Source organism: Triticum aestivum, chromosome 5A (assembly GCF_018294505.1).
Source record: "Triticum aestivum cultivar Chinese Spring chromosome 5A, IWGSC CS RefSeq v2.1, whole genome shotgun sequence".
Lineage (NCBI taxonomy): Eukaryota > Viridiplantae > Streptophyta > Magnoliopsida > Poales > Poaceae > Triticum > Triticum aestivum.
In genome coordinates, this window is record NC_057806.1 from 553,612,761 (window position 1) to 553,624,888 (window position 12,128).

The 12,128-nt window shown below is 39.2% G+C and overlaps 1 long non-coding RNA gene across 1 annotated transcript; it reads left to right on the forward strand.

Moving 5' to 3' along the window:
* Nucleotides 1-1,919: 1,919 nt before the first annotated feature.
* LOC123107652 (uncharacterized) lies at nt 1,920-9,014 on the forward strand. The gene is made up of 5 exons (XR_006451714.1): nt 1,920-2,011; nt 2,125-2,212; nt 7,557-7,633; nt 8,166-8,272; nt 8,773-9,014. It is a non-coding gene; the product is annotated as an uncharacterized lncRNA (long non-coding RNA).
* Nucleotides 9,015-12,128: the final 3,114 nt, after the last annotated feature.

Sequence of the window (12,128 nt, forward strand, 5' to 3'; positions counted from 1 at the left end):
GTATGTTTTGGTAGACGAGATGTAGATATTAATAGCCTCTCATAATCTATTTTCCTTTTTAGGCTAAAATAGTTGAGTTTGATTTCGTACCTAACTAGATTGGACTAAAATATAATTGCATGGTAAAACAAATGCCTAAAATAGTGCTTATTTCTTTTGCAAAGGAAATGGTGTGCCACAGGCTCATCCATGAGAACCATCTCTTCACCTTTTACCTAATTATGCATTCAACAACAATTAGATTATGAATCTGTTCTGATGCATTCTTTCTATTCTCGCATTGCTAATATTGCTAGAAGTGGCCTATGGCATTCCTAACAGTATAAATGAATGTTGAATGGGGATGTCACAGGTTAATCCCATTGCCTTGTTTTTCCTTAAACTTTCATATGTGTGCCTGATTTAGATACTGCAAATTAATATGGAGTTTGATTCTATATTTTTATTTACTTTATTGTTTTGTTGGTCCAGAGAAAGTTGAGGATAATCAGAGAGTTCCACGCCATTGATCCTGATGAAGATGATAATGATAAATGCCAACATTATGCCTTTCCTATTGAAGGTAGCCGAAAGTCATCTATGCTCTTCTTTCTTCGGTTCTTTTTCTATGTGTTTTTCTACACAACCTTACAATGTTAGTACATATAAGCAGTGGCTTCGATACATTGATTTGACAATGCTATTTACACACGATTGTAGAGATGTGATTGGCTATTGTTATATTCAAGTATACATTAATCAATGACTAAGAATGATTTTGTGTTGTTTGTTCTTGGATGCATCTGAATGCATTATACATGATGTTAATTATGTGCGCTATGGAGACATAGATGATTTTCTCTTTTCAGATTTCTTATTTATGAGTCTATTTATTGAATTGTTCTTCATGCATTCTAGTTACCTCCTTTGTTTGTCAAATGTTATACAAACATCGCCATGAGTGCACACACGATGCACCACTTGGAGGCTTGATGTGTTGTGTTCTACGCTCATCATATTTTTTTGTCATTTTGCTAGCATCATTCTTAGTCACTGTCTTCTAGCTACACCAGTTCACTGGTCATGTATGAAGGGAAGATACGGCTTGGGCGGCGGTATGAAGGAATTAATGGCAAAAACAATATTGGTCTTTATGGCTTTGAAAATATCTTCCATTGGAAGCAGAAGGACATAAAACTAATATAAGATGATTTATGCCTTCCTTCGTTTTGTCCTTTAATGTTGATTTTATTTCTTGACAACAAATTACTATGATTCCAACAACTGTTGGATTATCAGTCCTCATGTTTGTTGGTTTCTCTCATAATACAATAATGCTTTGGATAGTTGAGACTCGAACTAATTATGCCACTATTTCCATATTTAATTTAGTCACATTTTCTTTTAATCTCTAAAAGATATAGGAGGGTTTCTTAAGACTCTTATAACCTAATAAGATGCATAACTAAAGCCAGTGTATTTCTACAATTTCTGTTGTTAAATGTGGAGTTAAGATATTGAGTTGATTTGCTGCAATAGGGTTCCTATATATATTACGATAGCCAGTGCTTCTTTTATTTAACATGAATGTGCTTATTTGTCCATCCCTTTGCACTGGACTGGGGTGGTTGAGAGCATTATCTATTGGATGCTTACAAATGGAATCGATTGGGCTAAGATAATGTACTCTTTTTGATCTTTGATGCCACCATTACCTGGTTAGTGATGCTCCTAAGGCTGCCTTATGTAAAATTATGTTAGATGTGAACTTTTTCCATGTGCTATAACATTTTATCAATGTAAGATGCGGATTTCCGAAAATATCAAGGAATGAGATATGCATATTAAGGTCTAAAGCTTTTATCTTGAAAAAACATTATGTACATATAACAACCTCTTTAGTTTTTTTCTGCTTCTAGGAGATGATGTTGGTTCTGAACTTGATCAGGTGGAAGAGAAAGTGCTCCATGCACTGACACCGGCCCCGATGACACGACTGGACCTACCCCGACAGTGCTTGTTCAATCAGCAGGTCCCTCTCCCTCCCTTCCTCTCTCTATTGATCCTTTTTTGCGGCTCAATACGCCAAGGAATGGAGTCATCAATTTAGCGTGAGCACTGGTGTCATGTCCACTTGTCGGGCAGCCGAGGAGATAGAACTGCCCTTGGTGCTTAAAATGGTGTCGCTGAACTGGACAGACATGCCATGGACCAACGGAGGTCCGTCTTAGATGTAAGTTTCATTAGTATATGATCTTTGAATCTTCTTTCATAGCTGAATTTTCAGTCTTAGGTTTTGTTTGTGATTATATTATCTTAGATTGAAATAATTAATAAATAAGCAAAAGTGTTTCATACTTGGAAATAGTGGCAATGACGTTAGAATTGGGCATGGTATGGCATATGATCTCTAAAAGATGTTGGGATATTCTTACCTAGAGCTTCAGTGAGATGCATTCGTTGAAATAGATGTTCTTTAAAGATTAAAAAATTACTCCCTCCATCCCATAATATTAGTGTAAAAAACGTTCTTATATTATGGACTCTCTCCGTCCCATAATATAAGAACGTTTAAAAAACATTGTTATATTATGGGACGGAGGGAGTAGATGGTATGGGGATTACACTCCTGTGTAGATTTATATTACTAGAATATTTGCTAATATCAAGTTTATCTAGGTGTTTATAAGGGCTTGTTTGGTTCCAATAAGTCACCTGACTTATAAGTCAGGTGACTTAAAATCAGTGACTTATAAGTCACGCTTGTTTGGTTACCACCTGATTTATAAGTCACCTGAGCATACCTTTCTACCTTGTTTTTTTATGTAAAGGTGGTGGGACCCATGCAAAAGGGGTGACTTATAAGTTTTAAGTTGGGGTGGAGCAACTTATGACTTATAAGTTGGATCCGTTTGGCAAAATAAGTCACTTTTTACACTTTTCGACTTATAAGTTGGTGACTTATTTGAAATCAAACAGGGCCTAAATTGTTGTTCACTAGGATTCCTTCACGTGATCATTCATGCACACCTCGGGAAACAACCTTATTAATCCCCTTCTCTGCACACCATTCTCTCGAGGTTGCAGGCACATCTTATAACCATGTGCTGCGAGAACGAACACATTCCGTTCAGTTGGATTCATATTTTTCTTGCCTTCATTTTTTGTTCTTGTGTATTCATGTCACGAATCTAATTTTATTACTCCCTACGTACAAAAGGAATTTCGGGTCGTAGTTCAATTTATTTATTTTTCAAAGAACTTCTTATACATATAGTTCTCGTAGTACTAATCAGCCCATCTCCACCTTCCTCCTTCAACCGTCGCCACCATCGGCAGCTTCCCGAAGCCCATCCGCCGTTGGGCATCAACCATGCCCGCGCGCTACCAAGCTCAGCTCGTAGGACCAGCGCCATCGCCGCCCACCTACGACGCCGCCGAATCCCTGCATCACGCGGATGGCCTCCGCCTCCTCGCCGGAGCCCCCGCCACCAGCTTCCATCTCATATGCCAGCGCCGCCCCCATGTATCCTCCGTGAGTCATGCCCCGAGCTTCCCGCTGGTGCACTTCCTCTGGCCGCAGGAGACCACCGCTTCTGCCCACATGTGTTGCTCCCACCTCCACTGTTGGCTTTGCTTCTGATCCATCGACCTCAACTTCCTCCCGCCTCCTCCGCTGCCTCTGCCGGTACTCCTGTACAAATCCAGAAGTGAAATTCAATTACTCCGGCAGTATTAATCCAATACTGAAATTCAATTATGGATCAGGTAGCCATACAAATCCAGAAATTAAATTGGACTGGTTGTGCAATCTGCAAGTTAAATACTTAAATCTGCGTCGTCCTAGTGTTAAATCTGCAACATAGATAGATCCTTTGCAGTGGATCATTCAGTTCTTTAATTAGTTTAAGTGGCTTTTAAATAGTGTGGGTCAGCAGTAGTGGATCAGGAAACTTGTGCCTTTGGTCTCTTTAGTTGAAGTGTTAAATCTGCACATTCATATTCATAGTAGAAAAAAATTCAGAAACAAGCAACTAAATGAGATGAGATGAAATGGAAGCAGAGCAAAACTAGAGGCAGAGGAACACATTTTCGACAGTCGTAGAGCTATGTAAGCTAGTGTTATAGGGCAGCCAAACCTATACTCTAGTGTTGTAGAGGAAACAAAGCAGCAAAGCAACAGAACTGTAGTGCTAAATTTAACCTATTTTTCAGTAAACTGAATCCACATTAATAATGTACTCCAAGTCCTTGATATTGTGTCAAGTTCAAATTAATTAGGAGTAAAAGTGTGTTGTTCCTATGATAGTGTTGATTGTGCTGAAGTGTGTTAAAAAATTAGATGTTCAGGGATAACACTAATTATAGGCTTCTGCTTGTTTAAAGCGTTACAAGATATGATAGAGCACGTTTTTGATAGCTAGAGCACAAACCTAGGAAAGCAGGACATCATAAGTGGGAAGCTTCAGGTCATCCTTAGTGTTTCCAATCTAAGTTAGAAGGCTGACTTAAGGAGAACCTGAACCTAAAGCCACGGTGAAAGGTTCACCTGAAACTAATTTTCTTCAGCAGTTCAGCTAACATATTTTTCTTCAACATACTGTAGTATACCTTCAAAGAGAACACCTGCTTCTCTAAATTCTAATTTGCCTTAACCACCTTATGGTACTTCTCCTGATAAATCAAATGTAAATGAAATTAGTGCACTAAAACAAGCAAAGGAGTGGCTTAGATACAAAATTTACATAGCAGTGTACCATAACTCTCTCTCTCTCTCTTAATTTTCATCTCTGAACTAGATTCTCTTCTGATGGACTTAACTGAAATGCAATGGAACTTTGCTGGGAATTCATAGTGCTTATTTTTAGTTGAAAAGATTTACACTGTTAGTTGACAAGATTTACATTGAATCTTGCTCAAACCGAATGTTGCTCAAACTAAACTTATAGAGCAATTAATACATATGAGATTGTCAAAACTAGATTTTTGAGAAATCAAGCTCATTAGACTAGATTTTCTCAAAACTGACTGAATGTAGCTCATCGGTATCCACTCATTCCTTACATAGCGAAGGTACAAACGGTGGCAGAGGCGCAGAGCACGATTCTCGTCGTGCTTGCGATCTGGGGCCTGCGACTGCACCAACACCATCATCGAAAGAATGCAGATTTCGTCAGGGGCACACGCGGAACCGAGCAAACATAACCCGCACTCGTGAATCTGTGAAACCTAGGGCACGGATCGAGAAATCCCGAGCACAATTCGCTCGCGGATCGGATGAAACGGAGGGGATAAAGAGGATGCTTACAGCCTGAGCTTGTGGCTGACGTCGCGGCTGTAGCTGTAGTAGGTGCTCCGGAGGTGGGCCTTCATGGCTTGAAGTGCTCTGATCGGGCGGTGGGCGGCCATCCTTGGCGGAGGGGGCAAGTGGAGCTGGTCATGATACCTCAGTAAGAGTCACCAACCGCAGCTAAAGAGTCCCACCTCCCGAGCACCTACTGCAACTTCATCTGCGACGTGGGCCACAGTCTTAGGCTGTAAGCATCCTCTTTATCCCCTCCATTTCATCCAACCCGCGAGCGAATTGTACTTGGGTTTTCCCGATCTGTGCCCTACGTTTCACGAATTCGTGGGCGTGAGTTACATTTGCTCGGTTATGTGTGTGCGCTTGATGAAATCTGCAATCTTTTGATGTTGTTGTTGTTGCTGCTGTAGGCCCCAAATTACAACCGCGCCAGGAATCGTCTTCTTCCACCGTTTCTACCCCCACGCCATCAGGAACGAGTGAGTACTGAGGAGCTTGATTCAGTAACTTTTGAGAAAATCTTGTCTGATGAGGTGATTCCTCAAAAATCTAGTTTTGACAATCTCGTCTATATTAGTTGTTGTGAAAGTCCAGTTTCAGAAACATTCAATTTGACCAAGACTCAGTGTATACTAATAGTGTAAATCTTTTCAATTAACAATGTAAGCACTATGAATTTCCAGCAAAGTTTCTTTGCATTTCAATTAATTCCATCAGAAGAGAATCTGGCTCAAAGATGATAATTAACAGAGAGAGCTGTGGTATACTGCAGTGTAAATTTTGTATCTAAGACACTCCTGTCCTTGTTTTGGTGCACGAATTTCATTTACATTTGATTTCTCAGGAGAAGTACCAGAAGGTGGTTAAGGCAAATGAGAAGCTGGAGAAGCAGGTGTTGTCTCTGAAGGTATACTGCAGTATGCTGAAGAAAAATATCTTAGCTAAAGAAATGTTACTTTCAGGTGAACCATTTCACCGTGGCTTCAGGTTCAGGTTCTCCTTAACCCAGCCTTCTAACAGGGAGTGACAACACTAAGCTTCCCATTGAGGAAGCGCACTAGCAGGGAGCTCGGTGCCCGACCCATGTACGCCCTCTCTTCAACATGCCACACCATCTGTGCCGCACAGAGGAGAGAAAGGGGCCGGCGTTGGTATAGGTGATGGAGGCCGACTGTGGGGGCTCTGGCAAGGGGGCGGAGGCCATACGCATCATGCAAGGATGCAGCGGCGGCGCTGTTCCTGCGTGCTGGGGCCTGGTAGCATACGGCAGATGCGGTTGGGGAAGCTTCCGATGGTGGCGACGGGGAAGGAGGAAGGTGGAGACGGACTGATTAGTACGAGAATTATATGTATGAGGGGGCTTTGCAAAAAATAATTGAACTACAACCCAACATGCTTTTTTGGACGGAGGGAGTATTATATTTTGTATCACCTATGTTTTCTCAGATGATCCGAACATTGTTTGAACAATTGGAATAAGAAGTATCTCTGTTTGTTTTCTCTGAAAAATACTATGTATTATGTTCCTCTTATTAACCATATATCTATGATTTTATCATGATCATACTAGGAACAATCTCTGGTAGACTACAAGTCCTAGAAGGATTAAAACTCCAAGACCAAAATTGAGGCTAATTGATACATAGTTTCAATTATGTGCAACCTGATTGCGGTTTCAACATGGTGATAATGTGAAAATCGACCATTGTTAGTTAGGGATTTATTTAATAATTATATACATCGCTCCTTTGCTATAAGTAAAATAGAAATATCCTTGAAGTCTTTCGTCTGGCTGGCGGATTGTGATCCCTGATTAATTATGCTTTTTCTGTCAATGTTTGTATATGATTACATTTATGTTTTAGCACCTTTTGTTAGTTTAGTTAATTAGCACCTTCTATTATTTTAGTTCATTATCAACTTCTCGTCATGTTAATGTTTGAGTTATTTATCATTAGGACCATGCCTTGAATAACTACACTTCATGGAATAGTGTTAATGCACATGTGCGACTTAAGTTCTAGAAATTCTTGCAAAATGCATTCTTCAGACATCAGTCATAAGAACATAATTAACATGTAATGCTTTATATCAAACCAAGATATATTGGCCTAGGTTTAGATTCTTGTCCAATATATCTCAATTCATGAAATATAATTTTTTGCAAGCTATATCCTCTGATGTACCATTGTTTCATGCATTGTATTTCATCATGTATTAGAAAGAAGCCTTTGTTACAATGCAAATTTTGCATTTGATTTCACTAAAATAGCGATGCAGGTGCATGGAAAGCATCTAGCTGGTCTGCTCCCAACACTAGACATGAACTCACACTCAGTTATCTCTCAAGTATGTCCCTTCTCTGTATTGTCCTAAAGTTCAAATCTAATGGGGATGGTTTAAATATGGAAAACTGAAACAAAATGTGGAGGCCTCCATTTAGCTTGAGGTAGTAAATGAGCTCCTATATCTAATAAAATTTATTGCCTTGGCATGTTACTAACTCTAGATTTTAAATATGATGTTCTTGAGATGTACTTCTAGGAAATATTTTTTTTAGTCTTTTTGTTTTTATCCAATAAAACTATTGAAGTAGGTGTGATTCATAGTTTTTTTATAACAGGGCTAATATGTTGTGATTCAGAACATCCAAAACAAGTTATGCCATGGCTACTCTAATCAATCATAAGAGTCAGATATTTGCCTATTGAGTTTTCTAATGTCAATTTGGAAAGTAGATTACTTAGCCTTGTTATATGCATTGAATAATGAGTAGATCCATTGCTGCATAATTGGCATCCACGGTTTGTATGGGTCCGTGGACACCACCTGTTGATGAGGCAAAATAATTTCTCACTATTCGGTTATTCTTATGTTGCAGGAAAGACCAAATGATGCTAGACTATATTGCTTTTTGTAGTATAAATTTTTATGGGAGGAATCTGATTCCAACCAACAAACAAAAAAAGGCTCGGTCCTTCATATGAGGTAAACCGTTGCGTTCAAGTAGCATCAACCTTTGTGCATATTTGCTCTTCATGCAAAATCATTGGGTTGTTACTAGGACCGGGAGTACCTCATTTATGGTGGCCTCACTGATCTTATGCATGTGCTTATTTTTATTGTCCATATCTTCATTTGTACTAATTCAAGTAAATTTAATTTATCTATTGGCTTAATATGTCTTAGGTATTGATAGAGTAATATTTCGTTACTTGATTAATGGTCAAACATACCACTTTAGTATCTTTCTATAGGTGCCTCAAAATTGTGCAGTTGATCATAGCATATTGCTACTCGGATAAAAATGTCTTAGTGCTCTACATTGAAGCTATCATATATAGTTTAATTATTTTAAGCATTCATCACCAAAACTACATTTTGGGAGTGAAAGGCTTCACAGAATTTAAAATATTTTAAGCGTTCATCAGCTAAACTATTTTAAGCATGACATTGTCCTTGCTCTGTGCCTCTATGACGTCAAAAAGGAGAAGGATACATTCAAGGAGGTCCTGCACAATACACCGGTATCTGGAGGTGGAGAGCATTCAGTTAATCGTGCCATACGTGGTGTAGTTCGTGTAAGAGAGGGATCATACCGATGTAAGCTTTGTGTGGGAGTAGCTACTGTTCGAGGTGCTCACGAAGACATTCCTCATGATGTTGGACTAAAACTGCTCTGAATACTATATGTACTCTGTTGTTTTACTTTATCACATTCATGTCTTGAGTAAAAATCATTGTCCATTAACATCGAGCAGATATATACAACATATGATGATAAGTTTTTTTTGCTTGAGTAGGGCTCATAAATAATTGTGTGCCTCACAACACTATGATATGATTTAAGGAAATAATTTTCTGCACATATACTAATGTACCACTTTGCCTTGCCGCTTTCTGCTGAGGTTTATGTTTTCTATACTTTTCAAGTTAAGGAATATGAAGAAACAAGGACAACGTTGGTCCATGATACGTCTCCATCGTATCTACTTTTCCAAACACTTTTGCCCTTGTTTTGGACTCTAACTTGCATGATTTGAATGGAACTAAACTAACCTAGACTGACGCTATTTTCAGCAGAATTGCCATGGTGTTATTTATGTGCAGAAACAAAAGTTCTCGGAATGACCTGAAACTCTACGGAGCGTCTTTTTGGAAATAATAAAAAATATTGGCAAAAGATCAAGACCAGGGGGCCCATACCATAGCCACGAGGGTGGGGGGCGCGCCTGCCCCCCCCCCCCCCCCGGGCGCGCCCCTACCTCGTGGGCCCCCTAGAGCTCCTCCGACCTCAACCCCAACTTTATATATTCACTTTCAGGGAGAAAAAATAAAAGAGAAGAATTCATCGCGTTTTACGATATGGAGCCACCACCAAGCCCTAAAACCTCTCGGGAGGGCTGATTTGGAGTCCGTTCGGGGCTCCGGAGAGGGGAATCCGTCGCCATCATCATCATCAACCATCCCCCATCACCAATTTCATGATGCTCACCGCCGTGCGTGAGTAATTCCATCATAGGCTTGCTGGACGGTGATGGGTTGGATGAGATTTATCATGTAATCGAGTTAGTTTTATTAGGGTTTGATCCCTAGTATCCACTATGTTCTGAGATTGATGTTGCTATGACTTTGCTATGCTTAATGCTTGTCACTAGGGCCCGAGTGCCATGATTTCAGATCTGAACCTATTATGTTTTCATCAATATATGAGAGTTCTTGATCCTATCTTGCAAGTCTATTGTCACCTACTATGTGTTATGATCCGGCAACCCCGAAGTGACAATAATCGGGACCACTCCCGGTGATGACTGTAGTTTGAGGAGTTCATGTATTCACTATGTGTTAATGCTTTGGTCCGGTACTCTATTAAAAGGAGGCCTTAATATCCCTTAGTTTCCGCTAGGACCCCGCCGCCACAGGAGGGTAGGACAAAAGATGTCATGCAAGTTCTTTTCCATAAGCACGTATGACTATATTTGGAATACATGCCTACATTACATTGATGAATTGGAGCTAGTTCTGTGTCACCCTAGGTTATGACTGTTACATGATGAACCACATCCAGCATAATTCTCTATCATCGATCCATTGCCTATGAGCTTTCCTTATATTGTTCTTCACTTATTTACTTTTTCGTTGCTATTGTTACAATCACTACAAAATACCAAAAATGTTACTTTTGCTATCATTACCTTTTGCTACCGTTACCACTACTATCATATTACTTTGCTACTAAATACTTTGCTGCAGATATTAAGTTTCCAGGTGTGGTTGAATTGACAACTCAGCTGCTAATACTTGAGAATATTCTTTGGCTCCCCTTGTGTCGAATCAATAAATTTGGGTTGAATACTCTACCCTCGAAAACTGTTCCGATCCCCTATACTTGTGGGTTATCAAGACTATTTTCTGGCACCGTTGCCGGGGATCATATATCTATTCTTTGAGTCACTTGGGATTTATATCTGCTTATCATCATGAAGAACTTGAAAGATCCAAGAACCAAGACTTATCCCTCAACTATGAGGGGAGGTAAGGAACTGCCATCTAGCTCTGCACTTGATTCACCTTCTGTTTTGAGTAAGCTTGCGACACCTAAACCTGCTTCTGCTATTCATTCTGATATGTCACATGTTATTGATGATGCCACTTCTGCTATGCATGATACTTATGATGAAACTACTTCTATGCTTGATACTACTGTGCCACTTGGAGAATTTCTTGATGAACAACTTGCTAGGGTTAGAGAGAATGAAATTATTGAAACTGATAATATTGATGAAAGTGATGATGAAGACTCTCCCCCTAATAAATATGAATTGCCTGTTGTGCCTGAGGGTTATGTTCTGGATGAAGAATCTGCTAGAGCTATTCTTGCTTGCAATGATAGATATGATCTAAAGAGGTTATTAGCTAAATGGAAGCAGCAATCCCTTAATGCTAGAATGAAACCTGACCCTGCTTTTGCTACTTCACCTATCTGTGTTACTGATAAGGACTATGAATTCTCTGTTGATCCTGATATAATTACTTTGGTTGAATCTGATCCTTTTTATGGCTATGAATGTGAAACTGTTGTGGCACATCTTACTAAATTAAATGATATATCTACCCTGTTCACTAACGATGAGAGAACTCGCTACTTTTATATCCTTAAAATATTTCCGTTCTCATTAAAGGGTGATGCTAAGATATGGTTTAATTCTCTTGAGTCTGGTTATGTGCGTAGTCCCCAGGATATGATTTATTACTTCTCTGCTAAATATTTCCCTGCTCATAAGAAACAAGCTGCCTTAAGGGATATATATAATTTTGTGCAAATTGAAGAAGAGAGTCTCCCACAAGCTTGGGGGAGGCTTCTCCAATTACTTAATGCTTTGCCTGATCATCCTCTTAAGAAAAATGAAATACTTGATATCTTTTATAATGGACTAACCGATGGTTCCAGAGATTACTTGGATAGTTGTGCTGGTTTTGTTTTCAGGGAAAGAACACCGGATGAAGCTGAAATTCTATTATATAATATGTTGACTAATGAAAATAATTTGACACTTCCTGAGCCTATTCCTAAACCAACTCCGAAGAAGAGGGGTATTCTATTTCTCAGTCCAGAAGATATGCAAGAGGCAAAGAAATCTATGAAAGAAAAAGGTATTAAAGCTGAAGATGTTAAGAATTTACCTCCTATTGAAGAAATACATGGTCTTAATTTACCGCCTGTCAAAGAAATGCATAATTTTAATCCATCTCCTATTGAAGAAATACATGGTCTTGATAACCCGACACAGGTAGTAAAGGTAAATTCTCTCTATAGATATGATAAAGTTGAAATCCCATTTAC